At 45.6% G+C, this 22381-nt stretch overlaps 1 long non-coding RNA gene across 1 annotated transcript; it reads left to right on the top strand.

Annotated features, from left to right (window-relative positions):
- The first annotated feature begins 877 nt into the window (after nucleotides 1-877).
- Nucleotides 878-12395, top strand: LOC141992854 (uncharacterized). The gene is made up of 3 exons (XR_012640667.1): nucleotides 878-1048; nucleotides 10177-10275; nucleotides 12243-12395. It is a non-coding gene; the product is annotated as an uncharacterized LOC141992854 (long non-coding RNA).
- Nucleotides 12396-22381: the final 9986 nt, after the last annotated feature.

The raw sequence follows: 22381 nt of genomic DNA, 5'->3' as shown, positions 1-22381 counted from the left end.
ATCGCCCCACTTTCCGCCACCTGGTGAGTGCAGGGCGCACCTGAACCCTGCTGCAGTCCCCCGGGACTTAGCTCAGGGGAAGGGGTGGAGTGGGGGTGGGGCTGGGGCAGAGCAGGGGTGGGAAGAAGCGAGCTGGGGCAGAGCAGGGGCGGGGGCAGCTGAGCCGGCCAGGGGATCAGGCTGGCCGCTGGAGCAGCACGCAGCTGCTTAGGGCACCAGGAAATTTGGGGCAATTTGGTGCCCCAAATTGTGTGGTGCCCTTCCTAGCTGCGTAGTTTGCGTATGGGTAAGGACGGCCCTGTATGGAAGTATACACTGGTGTCAGTCTTCACCCCTTGTTCTGTTAGTTATCTCTCTCCTATATAGCTTGCTCTTTTTTAAAAAGCACCATTTAGTGCTAGACATGACATTGTAATACACTGAGACCACCCCAAAATACCCCTGTACTCCAGCCTTGACATTGGTGTGTCAGAATTTCTAGGAGGTACAACACTGTACTATGAGCAAGCTCCTCAGCTCATGTAAATTGGCATAGCTCCACTAACATCAGAGCTGGAGCAATTTATACTCTCTGAGGATCTGGCCCAAGGTGTTTACTTCAATCTACAGCTAACATTCATTAAACTCACTTACGCGTAGAATTCTCCAACAGTCAAATACACGCAGCTCTGATCATTTCTCGTATGTTAATGTGTAACTCATGGAATTTAATGGCAGTCTTAAGCAGCTAATGCCTTACGCAGTAACAGTAGAAATCTCTGTAACAGCCTTTTATTAACGGACATATATGTTCCCAAATGTCAATTCATGTCGTCAACCCACCTGCCTCTTCCGTACGCACAGCGCTTCATTAATTATTATTGACAGTGTCATAGTGCCCGGAGGCCTCAGGCAGGAACAAGATCTCCTAGCACAGCATGCTGTACAAGCACAGGGTGAAAGACCATCCCTGCCCTGAACAGCTTACCCTCTAAAAAGACAAGGTGGAGAAGGGGTGAAGTTTCCAAGCATGAAGGTCAGGGCAAAGATGGGAGCGAGTCATGGTCTGGTTAGTTTCACTTTTCTTTTATTTATCAACTTCTTTTTTCTATTACGGGACCAGGAATGGAATGGGGGGAATGGCAGGAAGTAGGAGTAAAGAGGAGGAAGGGACTGGGAGGAAGTATGATTAAGAGAGACATTAAGGAAGGAAGAAAAGGGAAGATGGGGAAAGGAAAGAAGGGGGAGAGTGAGGCTGGCTATGGAAGGATTGTAAAGTGGGAGGTAAACAAAGGAGGGAGAGTAGACTGAACGGTAGGGAGAAAGAAGCCAGGAGTACAGGGAATGAGAAAGAGCAAACAAACAACCAATCAGCAGACAAAAGAAGTCCAGCTTTCAAATTGTGAAATTCAAATTGTCTAACGTGTCTAATGGCTGTGAAGGGTTGTGTGTGTTTGAGGGGAAGATGGCAGAGGCCTCTCTCTGTGTCATGGAAGATGATGATTGGAACACATTGGTTCACTTGAGATATTTGTGTGCTAAAATTACAGTGGTTTTGGGAACCCTTAACCCTTGATATCTGCTGCCTCCCCCCTTTAAATATCATTATTCACCTACTCTTTTTCCTACCCCATTCACTTTATTTTTGCATCTATTTCATCCCTATTCTTGTCTGGTTTTGCCTCTTTCTTTTCTCTTCCCCTTTCTTTGTTTCTCCCAATTTCCATTCCATACTTCTCTCCCTCCCCACAACCCCCTCTTTCACTCATTCTTTCCAGCATAACAGAACAGCCTGGTCTTTTTATTAAAGAAGTTCCTCCTTCCATGAGCTCCCAATGTGCAAATTCAGACTTAAATAGGAGAGATGGAAGGCCTTTGCCAGACAAGTTAGCAATAATTTTCCAAGTAGTGGCAGAGTCAGAAGCCCCAAATTTCTAAGGAGCCTGCCCCATCACTGAAGATCAGCACGAGTCTCCTTCAACCCTCACTCCATAGGGTTGCGTCACACCTGCTTCCTCTGAATGCTAAGCTTTCAGGACCGAGTTCATCTCTGTGCCAAAGCTGAGCTTGATTTGATCATTGTTCTCTCTAATTTTTCCCACCCATGTGCAGAATTAATTTTGTTATGTGCATCAATATGGAGGTGATGTGTGGCATATAACAAAATTCATGTGGCAGCATCGGGCCGAGGGGTTCGGAATGTGGGAGGGGGCTCAGTCCTGGGGCAGAGGGTTTGGGTGCAGGGGGGTGAGGGCTCTGGCTGGGGGTGCGGGCTCTGGGATGAGGATGTGGGAGGGAGCTCAGGACTCTGGCTGAGGGTTGGAGTGCAGGGGGTATGGGCTCTGGGGTGGGGCTGTAGGTGAGGGGTTTGGGGTGTGGGAGGGAGCTCAGGGCTAGGGCAGAGGGTTAGGGTATGTGGGGCATGAGGGCTCTGACTGGAGTCAGGGATGAGGGGATTGGGGTGCAGGAGGAGGCTCAGGGCTGGCGATGAGGATTGGAGCGCAGGGGGCTCTGGTGTGGGGCAAGGGATGAGGGATTTGGGGGTGCAGGCTGCCCTGGGGCTACGGCAGGGAGAGAGGACTCCTCCCAGCTTTCTCTCCCCACAAGCAGCACCTGGCCTGGGGGGGAGGGCCGCCTCTCCCTGCCCGTGACAGTTCTGGCTGGACTAGGCTGGGCCGAGCAAGGGGCTCCGCTCCCCAACAGCTCCGGAAGGGCTGGGCTGGGTCGGGCCGGGGGACCTCTGTGGCCACGCAGCTGAAAGGGAACCTAGCTTGAGACTTAACAATCAGGGAGAAAAGGGAAGGACAGGGCAAAGTTAGCATTTTACCAGCTTTGTGTGTCTTCTGTATTGGGATGAGCAAGGGCTCATTCCTCACTCAGCAATGGGTTAGAGAAGTATGTGTGCTGCCCAGATTTGATGAGTGACAGTGGGCAGCTGTTCTGAAAGCCTGGTATAGCTGAAGGAAATTTCAAAAAAGTTTCAAATAAAAAAAAATCAAAGTATTTCCTTTCTAAAAGTCAAAATGAAACATTTTCATTGTTAGGGATTTTTTTTTTTTTTTTTTTTTTTTGGGTGAGGGTTTCCAAGCATTTCAGAAAAATCAACAGAAATTTGTGAAATGTTTCAGTGTTGCCAAATTTCCATTTTTTTGCTGAAAAACTTTTGTTCAAAAACGTTACTTAGTTCTACTCAGAATAGAGACCTGATTAAATGCAATACACTGCAGAGAAGTGTTTCTTTTAAAAAAAACAATAACTCTCCCAGGAGATATGTATTTGGGGTGTGAGATTCCAACACGAATGAAAAATCCAGATGATGCAGAATTTTAGGAAAAGCTTCTGCCTAAATTATTTAAGATTAATATAAATACTATTTGCTCTGGTGGAGGTGGGAAATCGACTAGGTCAGTGGCTCTCAACCTCTTCAGACTACTGTACCCCTTTCAGGAGTCTGATTTGTCTTCTCAATTTTCACCTCACTTAAAAACAACTTGCTTACAAAATCAGACAAAAATACAAAAGTGTGACAGCACACTATTGCTGTCTTACTTTCTCATTTTTACCATATAAATACTGGTGCTTACAGTTCAGTGTATAGTATATAGAGCAGTATAAATAGGTCATTGTCTGTCTGAAATTTTAGTTTGTACTGACTTTGCTAGTGCTTTTTATGCAGTTTGTAAAACTAGGCACATATCTAGATGAGTTGATAGAAGACTTTTGCATACTCCCAGGGGTATGTGTACCCCTGGTTGAGAACCACTGTACTAGGTCCTTCAGAGGTACCAAGAAGAAATAAAATTTTAGGAGGAACTTCAGTCATCTCCTTTCTGTGCGTAAGGACAGCTGTGAATGTATTAAAAAAGAAAAAAAAACAGCCTATAAAGGAAGAAGAATCTTCCCAGAATTTAGCCCTGCCATGCAGGCAGGCAGAAAATATCTGAGAGGAGTTAAATAATATTTCACAGCAAAAAGAGTGGAAGTAAGTTTGTTATCCCTGTGACAGATATGGCAATATCCTGGACAAACACTACTGAATTAAGTTAAAACCTATTAAATTGAGTTTAAGTATCTTAGAAATTCATTGTATTAAAAATGCAAATGTTTAAGTATTATTGTGGGATTGTATGTACTGTTTGTTTCTAATATAAATGCTGGTAAGTACTATGAGCTTCAAAGGACTCTTTTAAACAATGTGCCAGACAAGAATAAACATTTAAAGTTAAGTGGATTTCCAGGAAATCTCTAGGGCGGGGATGGCCAACCTGTGGCTCCAGAGCCACATGCAGCTCTTCAGAAGTTAATATGCGGCTCCTTGTATAGGCACCAACTTTGGGGCTGGAGCTACAGGCACAAACTTTCCAATGTGCCAGGGGGTGCTCACTGCCCCACCCTTGGCTCTGCCCCCACTCCACCCCTTCCCGCCCTATCCCCCGAGCCTGCCATGCCCTCGCTCCTCCCCCTCTTTCCCAGAACCTCCCACATGCCACAAAACAGCTGATTGGGAGGTGCGGGGAGGCGCTGATCGATAGGGCTGCTGGTGGATGGGAGGCGCTGGGGGCGGGGAAGCTGATGAGGGGCTGCTGACATATTACTGTGGCTCTTTGGCAATGTACATTGGTAAATTCTGGCTCCTTCTCAGGCTGGCCACCCCTGCTCTAGGGGGAGGTGTATACAAATATACACCTTCCAGGTATGCAAGAACTCAACCTTTTGAAGCTTCACACTGAGGAGGGAACCTTTGTCTGATGATCACCTGTTACATAAGGACAAGACCAGAGTCCTAAACTGTATAAAGGAATGTCCCTCGGATTCATAGAGTGCGCTTGTTCTGAGTTAACAGCTGGTATCAATTCAGTACTATAGAAAAAACACATGGTGGAGCTGAAGGACTGACTCCTACCACAGCCCTTCTTGGAGATGGGTGATCTTTGCTAAGCTTATTAACATATATGTAAGTTCTTTTATTGCTTTTAATATTTTCTCTGTAATGCTTTCATCTTAAGAATAAATGTGCTTGCTTAGGAAAAGTTGGGTGGTACTTTATAATTGTGGGCAATACGCAATTTATAGCCTCTGCGGGGAAAAGCAAAAGCAGACGTACTCAGGCAGTGTGATACGCTGGGGAATTCACAGTGGAAGCAGGCAATTGTGCAGCCTGGAAACAACCTGGTCAGAAGGGAAAGAGTTGCATGTCTCCACCCAACGGAGGAGCCATGAGTCTGATTATGGTCCACCAATGGCACTCACTAAGGGGGAATATAGGTGTAGTTGCACTCAATATCCAAGCTCTGGAGATTTGTGGATTCACAGGATTGAACCAGATCTGGGAACTCCACAACAAGATGCCTAGTGCACCACCACAAAGAATGGTCACTTTGCCTGGCACAAAGGTCTTCAATAGACTATGCATGATTGGTGGTGGTGATGATATTTTCTGGGACCTGAAGCCTGCAAAGTGATGATTGGAATGAATCTGTGTAAAGTGTACAGGCCTACATGGAGAGAAGGAGTTAAAAGACTATTTAAAAGGCTGCTTTCACTGATGGAGTCTTTGTTCACCTAACTGTGTAACAGCAGCTTGTTAAGTATTCTTGCTGTGCTGCTGTTCCAAGAATACTTAATAAAAATCTATATTTAAATCCCTGGACTCTAGCATTCTCTAGGAATTGTTCAAAGTATGACTATACAAGATAAAAATAACTAATTGTTTTTCCCTTTCCTTGGAATATAAATTTGGCCTGGCCTGGATTGACAGGAGAATTCTCTGTAGTGATTGAGACTCACTGCTGTGGCGCCTCCTGCTGGTCATCTTGGGAATTAGCTCTCCAGCATATGGAGCTCCCTCTGCAGGCTGGTGTCTCACCTGCCACTGGCCCAGTGTCCCTCCTAGACCCTGGTGCCCTTTATCTCAGGATTCTGCCCCAGCAATACCTCCTTACTTTGGGTTTCCCCTCCCAGGGGAACCCCCAATCCTCTAAACCCACCTTGCCTCAGTGGCTACTGCCAGTCATCATCTAGCCCCCACTCACTGGGGCAGACTGCAATCTGTAATGGCCACTCATCATTGACAAGGGGTTAGGACCTGCTGCCTTTGCCTATCCCCGGGCTACATCTCTGCAGCCCCAGTACCTCTTTGGACCTTTAACAAGGCATATAGCCTGGGGGTTTTCCAGGTGGAGCTCCCTTTGCCACTGCACTGCTTCAGGGACCTTACTCCCAGGCAGCTAGCCCTTCATAGTCCAGGGCTAGAGAGAGACTTTTTCAACTCCTGGCTCACAGCCCCTTTATAGAGCCAGCGGTGGCCTGATTGGGCTGGCCACACCTGTGGTCAGCTACTCCCTCAGCTGCTTTCACTCCTTTTCCCAGCTGCAGCCCTCTCGAGGGCTGCTTTTAACCCCTATTCTGCGGAAGTGGGGCAGCTGTCCCACTACATTCTCCCATTAATGTAGCGCTGTTGACACCAGCATTAGGTCAGTTTAACTGGGCCACTCAGTACCATTCATACACGCACACATGTTAGAAATGAGGAAACACATCAGCTATCAGAAGGGTTTATTTACTTGGATTTATTTTGCATATTTCAGGGATTGAGATACAAAGTGGGTTAGCATGGAGATGGGAAAGGAGTCTGCTTTCCCAACCCTGGGAGTTATTACTTACTAGTGAGACACTGGAAGAAGCATGATTGAAGTGAAAAAAGTTCCTGATAGACAGCTAACTGCTCAAGTGTTTGCATAATTCATCTCATTATACATCTTTTTCCCGATCCAGGCTACAAGCTTGGGGCTTTTAAGAGTAAAATATCATTACACATTAAAGCCACAAGCATAAGGAAATGAGCTTTTCTTGATAAGAAATATTGGGTCAGAAATAGCTGGATGGAAAATTTTTGTTAAAACAGTTTTTCATAGGAAAAAGCTTTTCTGATTTAAATGAATTTTTCCATGAATTTGCATCAATTTGGACAAAAGTTCCCACAAGGAAAAAAAGTCAAAATAATTTTTGGGGGAAAAATCTCAAAATTTTGTGCCCGAATTTTGTAATTTAATTTGAATTTTATTTTATGCTTTTTTAATGTTTACAATATTTTCTGACACTGTAAAATAATAAAATAATAAAAAATGTAAAAATTATTAAACAAAATCCATTTCTAAAACAGGTTTCAGAGTAGCAGCCATGTTAGTCTGTATTCGCAAAAAGAAAAGGAGTACTTGTGGCACCTTAGAGACTAACCAATTTATTTGAGCACACGCTTTTGTGAGCTACAGCTCACTTCATCAGATGCATTCAGTGGAAAATACAGTGGGGAGATTTATATACATAGAGAACATGAAACAATGGGTGTTACCATACACACTGTAACCAGAGTGATCACTTAAGGTGAGCTATTATCAGCAGGAGAGCGGGGGGGGGAACCTTTTGTAGTGATAATCAAGGTGGGCCATTTCCAGCAGTTGACAAGAATGTCTGCGGAACAGTGGGGGGTGTGGGGGAAATAAACATGGGGAAAGAGTTTTACTTTGTGCAATGACCCATCCGCTCCCAGTCTTTATTCAAGCCTAAGTTAATTGTATCCAGTTTGCAAATTAATTCCACTTCAGCAGTCTCTCGTTGGAGTCTGTTTTTGAAGTTTTTTTGTTGAAGAATTGCAACCTGTAGGTCTATAATCTAGTGACCAGAGAGATTGAAGTGTTCTCCAACTGGTTTTTGAATGTTATAATTTTTGACGTCTCATTTGTGTCCATTTATTCTTTTACGTAGAGACTGTCCAGTTTGACCAACGTACATGGCAGAGAGGCATTGCTGGCACATGATGGCATATATCACATTGGTAGATGTGCAGGTGAACGAGCCTCTGATAGTGTGGCTGATGTGATTAGGCCCTGTGATGGTGTCCCCTGAATAGATAAGTGGACACAGTTGGCAACGGGCTTTGTTGCAAGGATAGGTTCCTGGGTTAGTGGTTCTGTTGTGTGGTGTGTGGTTGCTGGTGAGTATTTGCTTCAGGTTGGGGGGCTGTCTGTAAGCAAGGACTGGCCTGTCTCCCAAGATCTGTGAGAGTGATGGGTCGTCCTTCAGGATAGGTTGTAGATCCTTGATGATGAGTTGGAGAGGTTTTAGTTGGGGACTGAAGGTGACGGCTAGTGGCGTTCTGTTATTTTCTTTGTTGGGCCTGTCCTGTAGTAGATGACTTCTGGGTACTCTTCTGGCTCTGTCAATCTGTTTCTTCACTTCCGCAGGTGGGTATTGTAGTTGTAAGAATGCTTGATAGAGATCTTGTAGGTGTTTGTCTCTGTCTGAGGGGTTGGAGCAAATGCGGTTGTATCGTAGAGCTTGGCTGTAGACAATAGATCGTGTGGTGTGGTCTGGATGAAAGCTGGAGGCATGTAGGTAGGAATAGCGGTCAGTAGGTTTCTGGTATAGGGTGGTGTTTATGTGACCATTGCTTATTAGCACCGTAGTGTCCAGGAAGTGGATCTCTTGTGTGGACTGGTCCAGGCTGAGGTTGATGGTGGGATGGAAATTGTTGAAATCATGGTGGAATTCCTCAAGGCCTTCTTTTCCATGGGTCCAGATGATGAAGATGTCATCAGTGTAGCGCAAGTAGAGTAGGGGCATTAGGGGACTCGAGCTGAGGAAGCGTTGTTCTAAGTCAGACATAAAAATGTTGGCATACTGTGGGGCCATGCGGGTACCCATAGCAGTGCCGCTGATTTGAAGGTATACATTGTCCCCAAATGTGAAATAGTTATGCGTGAGGACAAAGTCACAAAGTTCAGCTACCATATTTGCCTTGACATTATCGGGGATACTGTTCCTGACGGCTTGTAGTCCAACAGATACACTTCATCTCACGGCCCGAGGGTCACCACAATGCTACGTTCTCATACAACTGTTATGACAGCCACCACATTTAGTGAGTTCCCCTTTCTGTTCTCATCTACTTCAACTATTTTCACACGTAAGTCACATGGAAATAGTCATCAGTTCAGAGACATTAACGTGACAGTGGGAAAGAATCTCCTCACGCTGATCAAAGAACTTAGCTATATGCTCACTCTCTCTCTCTCCTGTCTCACTACAGAGTTTCTGTTTAGAACCCTCCTCTTGCATTGGTTCATACTACCGATTAACAGTTGACATCTTCACAAGAGATAGCTAAACTAGCTAACAGACCTAATTTACTTGGAGGACTTCATACACTGCTATGTACATGCAGTTCAAAAATTAGGTATGATGTAGATGCATCAGAGGCCAGCAGAAATGGCTTAAGATCTTAGAAGAATATTAACGTTCTACAAGAAAATGTATTATTATTATTATTATTAAGTTTTAATATATGGGCACCCAGTGCCCAAAGATCTCGAAGGACTGAACAAAATATATATCCCCCCGCGCGCGCACACACACACACACACACACAAAACTTAAGGTAATAGAGCACAGAACATTCCTGAACCTGTATAAACCTAGAACACCTCTCACACACACACACGCAAACCTCCCCTGTCTACAATAGAAATAAAAATGTGTCATGCCGACTGGAAATAAACCAGAGATTTCCACTGTTTCACCTTGAGTGGGGGGGAATTCTAAAGTCATGTACTATTAGCAGAGCATCTTCCTTGTAGTCCAAAGGACTAGTTTAGCCTTTCTTATATTCGGCTGTAATTCAAGGAGCCTACAGGCCTGTATCCTGTAAGACATTAGATTTTGTTAGACTCTAAGGTGCCACAAGTACTCCTTTTCTTTTAGCTTAAGGAAGTTAGCATGACTATAGTCAAGTATAGTAGGCCTGTAACCTTTGGCATAGATAAATAATCTGACAGTTACCCTTAGCTTTTGGGGAATTCAAAGTAGCTTGCTTAATGGCAGGAGTCAGAACTTAGCGGTAAACAGCAACCACAGGAACACGGAATAACTGTAAACTGGTTTAAGCAAGAAGTGATGGATATGAATGAGCTAAGTGGCATTAATATTTATTAATATGTTAACCTATAGAATAAGTACACCTCAATATTATGTGGGTGAGGAAATTAGATTTGGGCACGGAAGGCTGAGTATTAGCATTAATATTCATGATGGTGCTCAGGCCCTATGATAGGGCAAATCACCATGTGGAGAGTTAATTTTTAGTTTTAGCTTAGAGCTGCTTTCCATCATTGTTAGTTTTTCCATCATTTGACCTTTCAGATCTACCATCAATCTTGGGCATTGAAGAACCTGGACCATCGGACTCATTTGGCAAGCCAGAGCCCTTTGACTCTTACCACTGGGTCCTCAAGGAAGGGTGTAAGTATTCAGATTTAAGAGCTTGCAAAGAATGATACCACAGATATCCCCAATACTGGACTACTCCTGTCTTTTTATGTGGCTCAGAGCTTTTCTGGCTTTATTCTTTGTTTTAATAAAAATCTCTAAGGCTGTACTTTGTCCTCCGTGTGACTGTCCTTGCCACACACCCAAGGGTGCCAATTAGATAGGGCAGAGGGGGGCTGCCCTCCCCCGTGGAGTTTCATGCAGGAGGTGTGCTCCCAGGCGGAGCTCTGACCTGCTCAGCATGAGTGTGGAATGTGAGTGCTGCAGAGAGGTGCTTTTCCTAGCTTGTGTCCCTGGGGCAGGAAGTCAGTGTTTTGTTTACAAATAGAGGCAGGGTGATTAAGCTAAGAAAGCTGGTAATGAAATCAAGGATCTGGAAGTCCTTGGCTGAACCTGTAAAACAGGAATACCTCGGTGGGGCGGGGGGGGGGGGGGGGGTTGAAGAGAGAACACAGGGGACTCAGAAGAAATACAGCCAAGCCTTCTGAGCCGATGCTACATTCAGAAAAGAGGAAGATATGAGTGGCACAAGTAAAAAGAAGGGGACAAAACCCAGGGAAGGGAGAGCAGTGGTATAGAGAAGTTCCCACCCTACCTCTGGTACTTATGTGGCCCCATCATCGTAGTATCTGAGTGCCTCACATCACAGCCCCGGGTGAGGTAGAGCAGTGCTGTTATCCCCACTGTACAGATGGGGAACTGGGGCACAGAGAGACTAACAGACAGATTTTCAAAGGTATTTAGGCACCTAGTGGGATTTTCAAAAATGCCTAGAAGGTTAGGTGCTTTATAAAAAACCCACTAGATGCCCAGCTACATCTTTGGGTGCCTAAAAACCTTTGACACTCTGTCCTTAAGGCACTGACCTGAGGTCATACAGGAAGTCCATGTTGCGGGGGGGAAATAGAACGCAGGTCTCTCAGGACTAGTTCCCTATCCACTGGACCAGCCTTTCTCTCTGCTAACTGCTACAAAAGAGTGGCCTTTGATGGATGGGAGCAAAACCAAGAAAGCCAGTTCTCTGAGACTTCAGCACACGGTCCCAAATGATTGGGAACAATGTCATGGTTGACAGTATCAAAAGCAGCACAGAGGTCAGGAAGGATGAAGAAAGAAAGAGAATGAGAGTCTAATGAGCAGAGAGCACTTAACCACCAATAAGTGGCAGGCTCTGTCCCAGGCTGGGCTGCAGAGGAATGCCTGCTGTGCAATTTTAGATTTTAACTGAAAACCATTTTGTTTTGTCATTTTTTGTTCTGAGTTTGAGAAGAGGAAGGAATGAGAAAGCGTCGTATGAGTATCAGATGTGATTATACAGCAAATTCTTAGGGTTTCAGGCCAATTCCAGGACAAAGAACAGAAATTGCATCCACAGAGTCAATAAAGTTGACCATTATTGTCATGATTTGTGTTATTCACTGGGCATGACCTATGTGCTCAGCACCGTTCAGAATATGCTAGAAAATGTAGTCCCTGAGCCAATGCATATAAGATGTGTAACTCTTGATAAGATGGCTCAGATATTTAAATATGAAGTGTATAGTTATTGACCACACATGTTATCGCATGTTCACTGTGATGTTTATATCTATGAGTGGAGGCGCTGATGGCAATAGAAGTTTTACTTGATTAAGGACTAGAAGATTTGACCCTCCAACTTTCTTTCAAGAGGAAGAGTTGCCCAGAGCTCCTGTGCCTGTTTATTTTCCTTTCCTGCCTGCAGTGGCCCTGATATACCTCAGAAGTCTTAATTTCTTCCCCAACTTTAAAACATTGAATTTTCTTGGTGTTTGATTTAAAATATTCTCCTGTTAAAACTGCAACTCAATCACTGGAGTGTTGTGTTTAAGAGCCTTCTGGAAAGTAATTCGCCTTTTGACAGAAGTGCAGTGTTGCCAACTCTCATGATTTTCTCATGATAATTATTGTTTTCTTTAAAGCCCCAGGTCCTGGAGCCAAGTGATATGTGATGATTTCAGCCTTCATTCTTACAGAAAAATGGAAGTTTCTAGCCCTTGTGGCTGTGGAGAAAGCTTCTAAATGTGACCCCAGTGCACCCTCAAGGCTCAAAAAGCAGAATGTAAATAAAAAGAATACCGAATCTATTATTTTTACATAATCTCATTATTTTAAAGCCAATCTCATGATTTTTAGTGAGCCTGATTCTTGATTTTTGAATATTTGGCTTTGGCAATACTGTGAAAGTGATTTGAAAGTGTCAGTTTCACTCCTGTTTAAAGTCATGTTGTAGTTTATTATTTGTAGTAGGGTAACACCCCTAGAGCCCCAGGTAGGTGCAGTATAAACCACGGGCCTTGCCCTAATAGGGTGTTTCCAAAAGTTAAATGATCTATTCCAAGCTTGATGAACGGAAAAAAAGTGATAGCAAGTAATTTAGGTTTTTCTACAATTGTTTCAATTGCTGTATTCAAGAGTTAGTAAGAATATACATTAATTTTTTAAAACTAACTAGTGTCCCTTAAGTGAATTGACACAAGATGTCAGAACAAGTATTAGAGCTGAGTGGGTCTAATATTTATTTAATTTTCTATTTTTATATAGGAATTAGAAATTATTATCTGATAGGAGCACTGTAGCTAAGTAATCTGCAAAAAAACAAGAAAGTTTTCAGGTGCCTAAGTAGCCTTTCGAATCATGGTTAAAGTCCCACCCCCACCCCCCCTCGCAATCTGAAATGGCTCCCCTGCACACACCTTGATGGTCCCTGAAAACCTAATTCTGGGAAAAGAACCTTATTACCTTCTGATCAACTGGCAATCAATACAATTATTAACAACTATTATAAGGGGTCAGGCAACATCCTGCCCTTTGGGGATTTCAGCACTTATCCAGTGAAAAATTGTAACTCGAATGACTCAGACATGTAAACATGGATTAATCCCAACACACCAAAGTAAATGCAAATACTGGCTTTTTGCTTTAATTTGCCACTGACCACAGTAGCTGAAGGTCATTGTGGCCATGAAGAAAATATCCAGAGATCTATCTAGGCCTGGTGAATATGATCATCATGCAGTCACATGAGAGGATAATGTGGGTCTTTTGCCGTAAACATGCACTTAATTTTTAAACATTTTCAGGTTTTGTTCATATGTTAGGTAAAGTTTCCTCTGACTCTTCCTCATTTTTGTAAACATCAGTGCCTGGAATAAACTCTGTGCAGTTCCTGCTTTCAGATTATCAAGTGTCCTAATGTTCTTTTGGATATATTGGGCTAATATCCAAGGGAGAATCTCAATTTAAAAGCTTTAGGCACTTCCAGTGTTATAAATAGGATTTATAGATTTTCAATTGCTTTTAAGTTTAGATTTCCTTCCACTTAGCCTTTGACATTTAGTTCCTTCTCACAATTGTACTTCTGTCACTCCCTGGAAAAAGTTCCCACAGCTATGGTGACTTAAAGGGATGAGTATAAGCTTCAAAGTTTGAAAGAGTTCCAAGATGTTCTGTAGTTCAATCTATTATGGACAGACATACAGAAAAGACAGGCACACTTCAGTGAAGGCTGAAGGGCACTTAGTACAGCCTAACCCGAGCAAAGGTGAAATCCTGGCCCTGTTGAAGTCAATGAGAGTTTTGCTATTGATTTCAGTAGGGTTAGGATTTCACCCAAAACATTTTTAAACTTTCCAATCATAATTAAGCTATCCAGCTAATTTCCCACCACCACATAATAAAAGACCGTTCACTATGAACCAGTTTCTGTCACCTGTTCATCTTTAACTTTGTCCATATAAACCTTCAAGAACTATTTATTTATTTCCCATATGCAGTTCGGTCAAGCCAAGCCAACTGTGTTCTTATCAACAATGTTCAAGGCACGAAGAGCTCTAGGAAGCAGAGTCATTGTGTAGTCCTCAACATTGTGTGTCATGGTTTGTGGCTGCCCATGCTGACATAGTGGACTGTCTCTAAAACACCACTGAAATTCTGCGGCAGCACAAATTCCATGTCTGGTACAAAACTGGTTGAAAAGGCTGGAATTAAGGCCTTGTCTATACTACAAAGTTTTGTCGACACTCAAAAATCAGAAAAATAAAAACCAGAATGTCATGTTCACACTCGCTCCCTCTGTCAATAAAGTGCGTCCACAGTTGGAGAACTATCATCAACAGTGTGAGCAATGCACTGTTGGTACCTATCCCACAGTCCAGCTCAACACCTTCTGTCACTAGGGGTTGTGGGAAGGCAGAGCGGATGATGGTGCATCTTGGAACCAGGCTCAATGCTCCATGATGCATTGCTTTCTGTCCCAGCACTCCATGGGCTTCCGGCTTCCTTTTGTGGCCTTTTTCAATAGCCCTTTTTTGCTGTGCACCCTGGCATCTTTGTGAGAAGGGACAGATCCTGCACTGCTCTCCTGTGTTCTTGTGACAGGGTGCTGAGCAAGAACCGCTGACTCAGCCCTCTGTCACGCCAGCTCCCATTAAGGGAAGGAAATTGGAGCTAGCTAGAGAAAACCTCCGCCTAACTGGGAAATGGGAGACAGCTGCCCGCCCAGTTAGCCCAGGGCTATATAAAAGGCTGGAGGAAGGAAGCCAAGGGAGGGAGCAAGGAAGCAGTAGCTGAGCGATACTCTTCCCTCCTGGGTGCAGACACTAGAACTCAAGCTGTGTATGGTAAAAAGGTTATGGGAGCACAACCCATAAATAAATGGCAGTGGTTATTAAACCCAAGGGTCTCCAAATGACTTTGTCAGCACAGCAGGGGCAGGAGCCAAGAGTGCCCTGCAGCACCCTCTCTGGGATCTTGTGCCAGAGCAAGTGTTTGGCAGCCCGGAGGTGGAGGAGACCTTGTAATGGCTGGTAAAACAGCAGGAAGAGGTACAAAAAGCTATGCAAACCTTTCAGCAGTCCCACCAGCTGGAGAGGCAGGCCTTGCTTAGCTGGCAAGCTGAGCAGCAGAAGAGCCTGCAGGAGTTTATACAAGAGCAGGCTAGCATACAACAGCAGCTCCTCCAGGAGATGGTGAGTCCCATGGTGTGTGATGGCATTCGGGCACCGGGCTTGGGACTTTGTAAGATGGGCCCTGCAGATGACCCTGATGCCATCTTAGGCACTTTTGAGTGGGAAGCCATGGGGGCATGATGGGATAGGACAGCCATTGTCCCTGAATCTGGCTTCCTACCTGGCCGGCAAATCCCAAGCAGCCTATATGACCCTGAGTGAAGTACAGGCCAGGAGCTGTGACGTGGTAAAAGCAGCCATCCTCGATTGGGTGGGGCTGTCCGCCGAGAAGTACCGCCAGAGGTTCCAGGTGGCAAGGTAGACAGGGGGTTTGCAGCCCTGGGCATTCGCCCATAATGGACTGGGCCACCTGATGGCTGAGACCTGACACCCAAACAGTGGGGGAGATCACGGATGTGCTCATCCTAGAACAGTTTTTACATGGCCCCCCCAAGAACATAAGGGTATGGGTGAGACGGCACCAACTGAGCAAGGTAGAGGCAATGGTAAAACTGATGGAGGAGTATGCAGAGGCAGACTTCCCCAGGAAGGAGGAATGCCCATTTCAGGAAGAAGAAATCAGGAGAAAATCCAGGGAACTCCTGACTGGGAAGGGTCCAGATTAAAAACAGAACAACTGGGGAGCTCCCACTGTGACCAGGCTGCTCGTCTGCTGGCAGTGCAGGTGACTGGGACAAAGAAAGGGGGACTGCCTGGACATGGAGTGTGGCTTCGCAGAGTTTTGTGGGTGGACCAATTCTGGAGGGCAGGGGAAGGGGCAGAAACTGACAACCGTTCCCGTGATGGTGGGAAGGAGACTCCAGTGGGGCCTAGTGGACATAGCCTTGGCCTGCTCTCTTGTAAGGAGGGGGCTGGTGAAGCTGAAATGGATGCTTCCTGGTGCCAAAGTGAATTTAGAGTGCATCTGCAGGGATAAGAGGCAGTGCCCAATGGCCCAGGTGCCCCTTGAGGTCCAGGGCAGGTTCTGCTGGAAACGGGTCAGGGTAATAGAGAGCCTGCCATACCCAGTGTGGTGGGCACCAACTGGGACCCCTGCCCAAGAGGGAAAGGAGGCCAAGGGAGGAAGCCCAAAGTAGAAAAAGGGGGAGACTGGGGAAGGGATCTCTGAAGCAGAAAACCCTAGACAATGGAGCCCTGGTTGGGAAGGACAGGAGAAGGAAAGGAGAGAGGATGTATCTGACCCAGGACCCTCAGTGGAGCCGAAGAGCCCAACGGAACTCCCTGGAAGATGAGATACAGGCCCCTCTTGACAGGTTTGGGAAACCTGAAGTCCTGGATGTAGAGCTGGGATTAAACCCGAACCCCTGTTGGAGGCAAAGGGGGACACACCCAGGGGTATGAATGGTGCAAGGACCTGTGGTAGTGGAGCTATGGGGGCATCCACCACTCACACAATGTGCTTTCTGCGGGTGAGGGATGGCTGAACCCCACAAGGAAGACCCAGTGGGTCACTGGAAGGACAAGGGAAGACTCCCCCATAGGGCCCTGCCCAGTAGGGGGAGAAGAGGACACGGACAGGTGAACCTGGTGGTTGGAGAAGTGGGGGAGGTGTGTGACAGGGTGCTGAGCAAGAACTGCTGACTCAGCCCTCTGTCATGCCAGCTCCTATTAAGGGAAGGAAATTGGAGCTAGCTAGAGAAAATCTCTGCCTAATTGGGAAATGGGAGACAGCTGCCTGCCCAATTAGCCCAGGGCTATATAAAAGGCTGGAGGAAGGAAGCCAAGGGAGGGAGCTGAAACAGAGCAATAGCTCTTCCCTCCTGGGTGCAGACACTAGAACTAAAGCTGTGTATGGTAAAAAGGTGGTGGGAGCACAACCAGTAAATAAATGGCACCAGTGGTTACTGAACCCCAGGGTCTCCATGTGACTTTGACAGCACAGCAGGGGCAGGAGCCAAGAGGGCCCTGCAGCACCCTACTACAGCTCTCTTAACTGTCACAAAGACATCACAGATGGCAGTGCAGTTAATCATGAAGTTCCTAACTGAAGAAGATTCCTAGCTGCCTGACATGCTGTGTGATATGGATAGGAGCAACTTTAGATTGCTTTTGGCATTTACAGAACAGCGGCATAGGAAAGACAGTCGCTTCTGGGCTCAGGAAACAAGCACTGAATGGTGGGATCATATCATCATGCATGTGTGGGATGAAGGGCAGTGGCTACAGAACTTTAGGATGAGGAAAGCCACCTTCCTGGAACTGTGTGCAGTGCTCGCCCCAGGACTGCGGTGCAAGAGCACCAGAATGAGAGCTGCCCTATCAGTAGAGAAGTGTATGGCAGTCGCTGTGTGGAAGCTGGCAACTCCAGACTGCTACCGGTCAGTCGCGAATCAATTTGGAGTCGAAGTCCACCATTGGAGCTGTGTTAATGCAAGTGTGCAGGGCAATTAATCACATCCTGCTATGAAGGACCGTGACTCTGGGAAATATGTGTGAAATAGTGGATGGCTTTGCACAAATGGGTTTTCCTAACTGTGGAGGGGCGATAGATGGCACACACATTCCAATTTTGGCACCAGACCACCTTTCAGCGGAGTACATCAATAGGAAGGAGTACTTCTCCATGGTGTTGCAGGTGCTTGTGGATCACCATGGGTATTTCACTTACATCAACGCGGGGTGGTCTGGGAAGGTGCATGCATATTCAGGAACAGTGGCCTGTATAGAAAGCTATAAGCGGGGACTTTCGTTCTAAACCAGAAAATTACAGTGGGGGATGTTGAAATGCCCACAGTGATCCTGGGAGACCTAGTGTACCCCTTAAAGTTGTGATTCATGAAACCTTACACGGGAAACCTGGACAGCAGTTAGGAGCAGTTCAACAACAGGCCGAGTAGGTGCCAGATGACAGTGGAATGTGCCTTTGGCAGATTAAAGGCACATTGGTGATGCCTTTATGGCAGGTTAGACCTCAGTGAGGAGAATATTCCCATGGTCATAGCTGTGTGTTCTACGTTGCATAATCTTTGTGAAGCTAAGGGTGAAAGGTTTGCTCAGGGGTGGAGTGTTGAGGCAGACTGCTTGGCTGCTGATTTAGAGCAGCCAGATACCTGGACTATCAGAGGAGCCCAGAGGAGGACAATTCGAATCAGGGAGGCTTTGAGGCAACACTTTGAAAATGAGAACCAGTCATGTATCTCTCTGTGATTGGTGTTGCAATGTTATATTACATGTACTTTTCCTAGGAAGTAATGGTGACACCTGGGGCCTTACATTCCAGCAAGCACATGAATAAACTGCCTGTACATTGGTAGTGCCTGCTATCTCAATTTGTAGAAAGCAAATAAAGATGAGTTACCATTCAAAAACTTTGCTTTTATTGCACAAGAAACAACACACACAAACATCCAAGCACACACAGATGCTTGTTGGGAAAGGAGGTACAAGGGAAGGGCAAACTTTCAGATCTGTGTGTAGGTCCGGCTATCATTATGAAACTTATTCGAGGGGGTGGAGTGAAGGGAAAACTGAGAAGTCCCAGAAAGTGGAAACGACTTTGTGGGCGGAGTTGGGGGGGGGGAGGGGAAGGGCATGGAAAAGAGTTCTGAATGTGCTGCAGGGAAGGGCGGGCATGGATCTGCTCAGTCTGCAGCATTATTAAGGACTTCAGCATCTGCATTTGCTCCTCCATTACTTTAATCATCCGCTCAGTAGTGTCCTTAACAAACTTCTGATTTTCTTTTCTGTCCTGCCTTTCAGCTTCCCACCACTCCTTGCGTTCTCTTTTCTCTGCATTGGAGAAGCTCAGTACCTCCTGGAACATGTCCTCTTTGCTCCATCTTGGGAGCTTTCTTATCTGGCTGAGATGCTCAGCTGGTGTGTGTGGGCTGTTCCTGAAGGCCACATCTGCCAAAGCACAAGGAACAATGCACAGAAGCGTGATTGTTAAATTCACGCACAACATTGAAACATTTCAGTAAAATACACCTTTTGCAACATAACTATCACTTTATCACTAACCCTTGACAAGCACACATCTCTGCGAATGCCCAAAGCATGGTGAGTGCTGGCCGGGGAGGAGAGCCGCTCTACGCAGGAAAAGAGCACTCACCCTGAAAGGGTTGTGGTACAGCCTGTGATTAGATGTTTGGCTGCAAGTGTGTGCTCTCCCTGTGAGCTGCCCCAGCTCTGCACAGACAGCCAGAACAGCAGACCTTGAGCAAACCACCCAATGACCACAAGATCCATTAAGATACGAAGGCGATAGGCCAGGTTTATTGTTGACAAAGCACAATAATAGCACCTGGCAGACATACTATGATGATACTAAGCCCGTGACAATGGATGCAGCTCAGTGAATGGCAGGGCTTTCCATTCCCCCCGTCAGCTGGACAAAGATACTTCCTCTGAGATACATCTTTATACCGTGATACAAACAAATTAGCACGGCCTCTGACAAAGTTAGTTACTGCCCCATGACATGGCTAGTTATCTTGTACATGTTGGTTTGATTAAAACATTTCTATTACATACTGTCATCCTGACCTTATCTTTTAGGAGGGGTCAGTGTGTTCCTGTTATCTTTGGGGAATGTTTTTGTACCATCTTTGATATCGGGATGTTCTGGTATCACTTGATATCTGGATGTGTTTGCATGAGTACTCTGTGCTTAATACTTCCTAGTAATGTGTATTTCTGCAATATCAGCCCTGTTCTTGACAGATTGTGTGAGCAGGTCCTGCCTCATACCAGGCCTCTGATACAAGGGCTTATGTCTCAGGCTCTCTTCCTACTACATTCCTCTGCTTTTTGTCTTTTTATGGAGAAGATGTTTGCCCATCATACAACTGATGGACAGATGATCAGTGTGTTCCCATTACCCTTGGGAAATGTTTTTGTGCCATACTTGATATGGGGATGTTCTGGTACCACTTAATATCAGAATGTATTTGCATAAGTACTCTGTGCTTAGCACTTCTTAGAAATTTGTATTTCTGCAATATCAGCCCTGTTCTTGCCAGATTGTGTAAGCAGGTCCTGCCTCATACCAGGCCTCTAATACAAGGGCTTATGTCTCAGGTTCTCTTCCTACTACACAGTTGCCTAGAAAAAAAATTCTAAAATCCTCCCACACTTTTCCACAGGCAGGGGGTCATTCTAGCAGACATCTCACTGCTAAGGTTAAGCAGGGAAACAAGGGTACATCTAATACATGCTTGTGGCTTCCACCCGGCTCCCTATGCTGCTTGCCTATGTGCTGCTTTGGTCCCGGCACAAGTGATTGCCCAATAGCACGGGAAAGTTTCCTACAATGGGGGAAGGAACAAAGCTACTCTGCCAAGGAACCTTTGGCAAAGGATTACTGAGTAGCTCCAGGAAACTTTCCTGGAGATCTCTCTGGAGGATTCCAGTGAGATCTCGGCGTGCATCAACACTCTGTTCCACCATACTGATTAGCTACACAGGGAAATGTCCAGCTCACAGAAACACAGACAGCCTCCCACATTTCTATGCCCTGAACCCACCTCCACACTATGCAAACCACACCCACTTACCAGGCATCTCCTCTCCTGCTTCTTGCTTCCCGGAGATCAACTGCTGAGACTGGCTAGACACCTCAGGAGTGGTGACCAGTTCCTGGCTGCCTACCCCACCGGACGACCCCGCCAGGAGCTCCACATCATTATCTAACTCCACCTCTTAATCAACGACTTCATCCTCTGGGTTAGGTCCTCTTTCCTCTGGCTTCAGGCCCGCCAAAGTATCCATGAGGCTCTTGGTAGTGGGGATGGGGTCGCCACCAAGGACAGCGTCCAGCTCCTTCTAGAACCAGCAGGTCTTAGATGCAGCACCAGAGTGATTGTTTGCCTCCTGCGCCTTATAGAACATCTCCTTTATCTTCCGTCTGCATTGCAGCATGTCCTGATCATAGCCATTTTTGCACAAGCCTTAAGAAATGTGTCCGTAGCTATCCCAATTCCTACAGCTCAAGCACAGCTGGGACTACACAGCCTCTTCTCCCCATATACTGAGCAGATCCAACAGTGGTCCAAGCGGGAGAGCATTTGCTGTGATAACCAGTCATGGTCACCTGGGAAGATGCAATGAGACCTCTCCATGCTGAGGAAACAGGAAATGGAATTTTAAAAATTCCCAGGCCTTCCAAGGGGGAGGGGCAGAGGGTTGTTTGCCTGGCTGCAGGGCAGTGGAATCAAACTGCTCACCAAAGCGGTCAAGATGGGCATTGAGACATACCTCCTGGGGACCAATTAAAGCAATAAAATCAAGCATGGTGTCTACACTGGCACTTTGTTGACAAAAATTTAGAGGAAATAGACTTATGTCTCTCGTCAGGGTGCGTGTATTTTGCGCCAAAAATTGCATTGCAATGTGTATGCATTCACTGTTTTGTCAACAAAAGCTAGTGTAGACAAGGCCTACCACACATCAATTTAAGAGAGAAACAAGAAGCACAGAGGACCAGGTCTTATGTGTCCAAAGCACCTAGCACATTCTGAGTGCTCCAAATAACAACACTCTCCCCAAAATTATTCTCTGTGAAACAATATATGCATTATTTACTATACAAAATAGTTGCAAATTCAACACAGAAATATCATTCCTAAACCATATAAAGAACACATTAATTCAGTGGTTCCCAAAGCAGTGGCCAGTACGTCCCTCAGCCCACACCGCTTCCAGCAGCCCCCATTGGCCTGGAGCAGAGAACCGTGGCCACTGGGAGCAGCGATCGGCCGAACCTGTGGACACGGCAGGTAAACAAACCAGCCTGGCCAGCCAAGGGCTTTCCCTGCACAAGCAGCGGAACAAGTTTGGGAACTACTGCATTAATTCATGCATTTTTAAAGTTATATATTCCAATTCTATTCATACACTAATAATTTTCCCTTCCAGCAGTGAATCACCCTATAATAAATTTCAACTACAATGATAATCATGGACCAGCCGTAAGAACTTAGTACTTTTTAAACCTACAATAAACATTTTATGAACAGCATATTTATTCACAGCTAATCAAGATCTCAGCTGAATAAAATCAAACAAAATAAGCTGGGCAGTGTAGAGTTGGTGGGATCTCTTAGCTAAAGATACGGCTTCTGTTTTCAGGTTTTATTAACCTCACTTTTTGA

This window comes from Natator depressus, chromosome 8 (genome assembly GCF_965152275.1).
Source record: "Natator depressus isolate rNatDep1 chromosome 8, rNatDep2.hap1, whole genome shotgun sequence".
NCBI lineage: Eukaryota > Metazoa > Chordata > Testudines > Cheloniidae > Natator > Natator depressus.
Note: the sequence above shows the minus strand (reverse complement) of the source record. Positions and strands in the feature narration are given on the sequence as shown.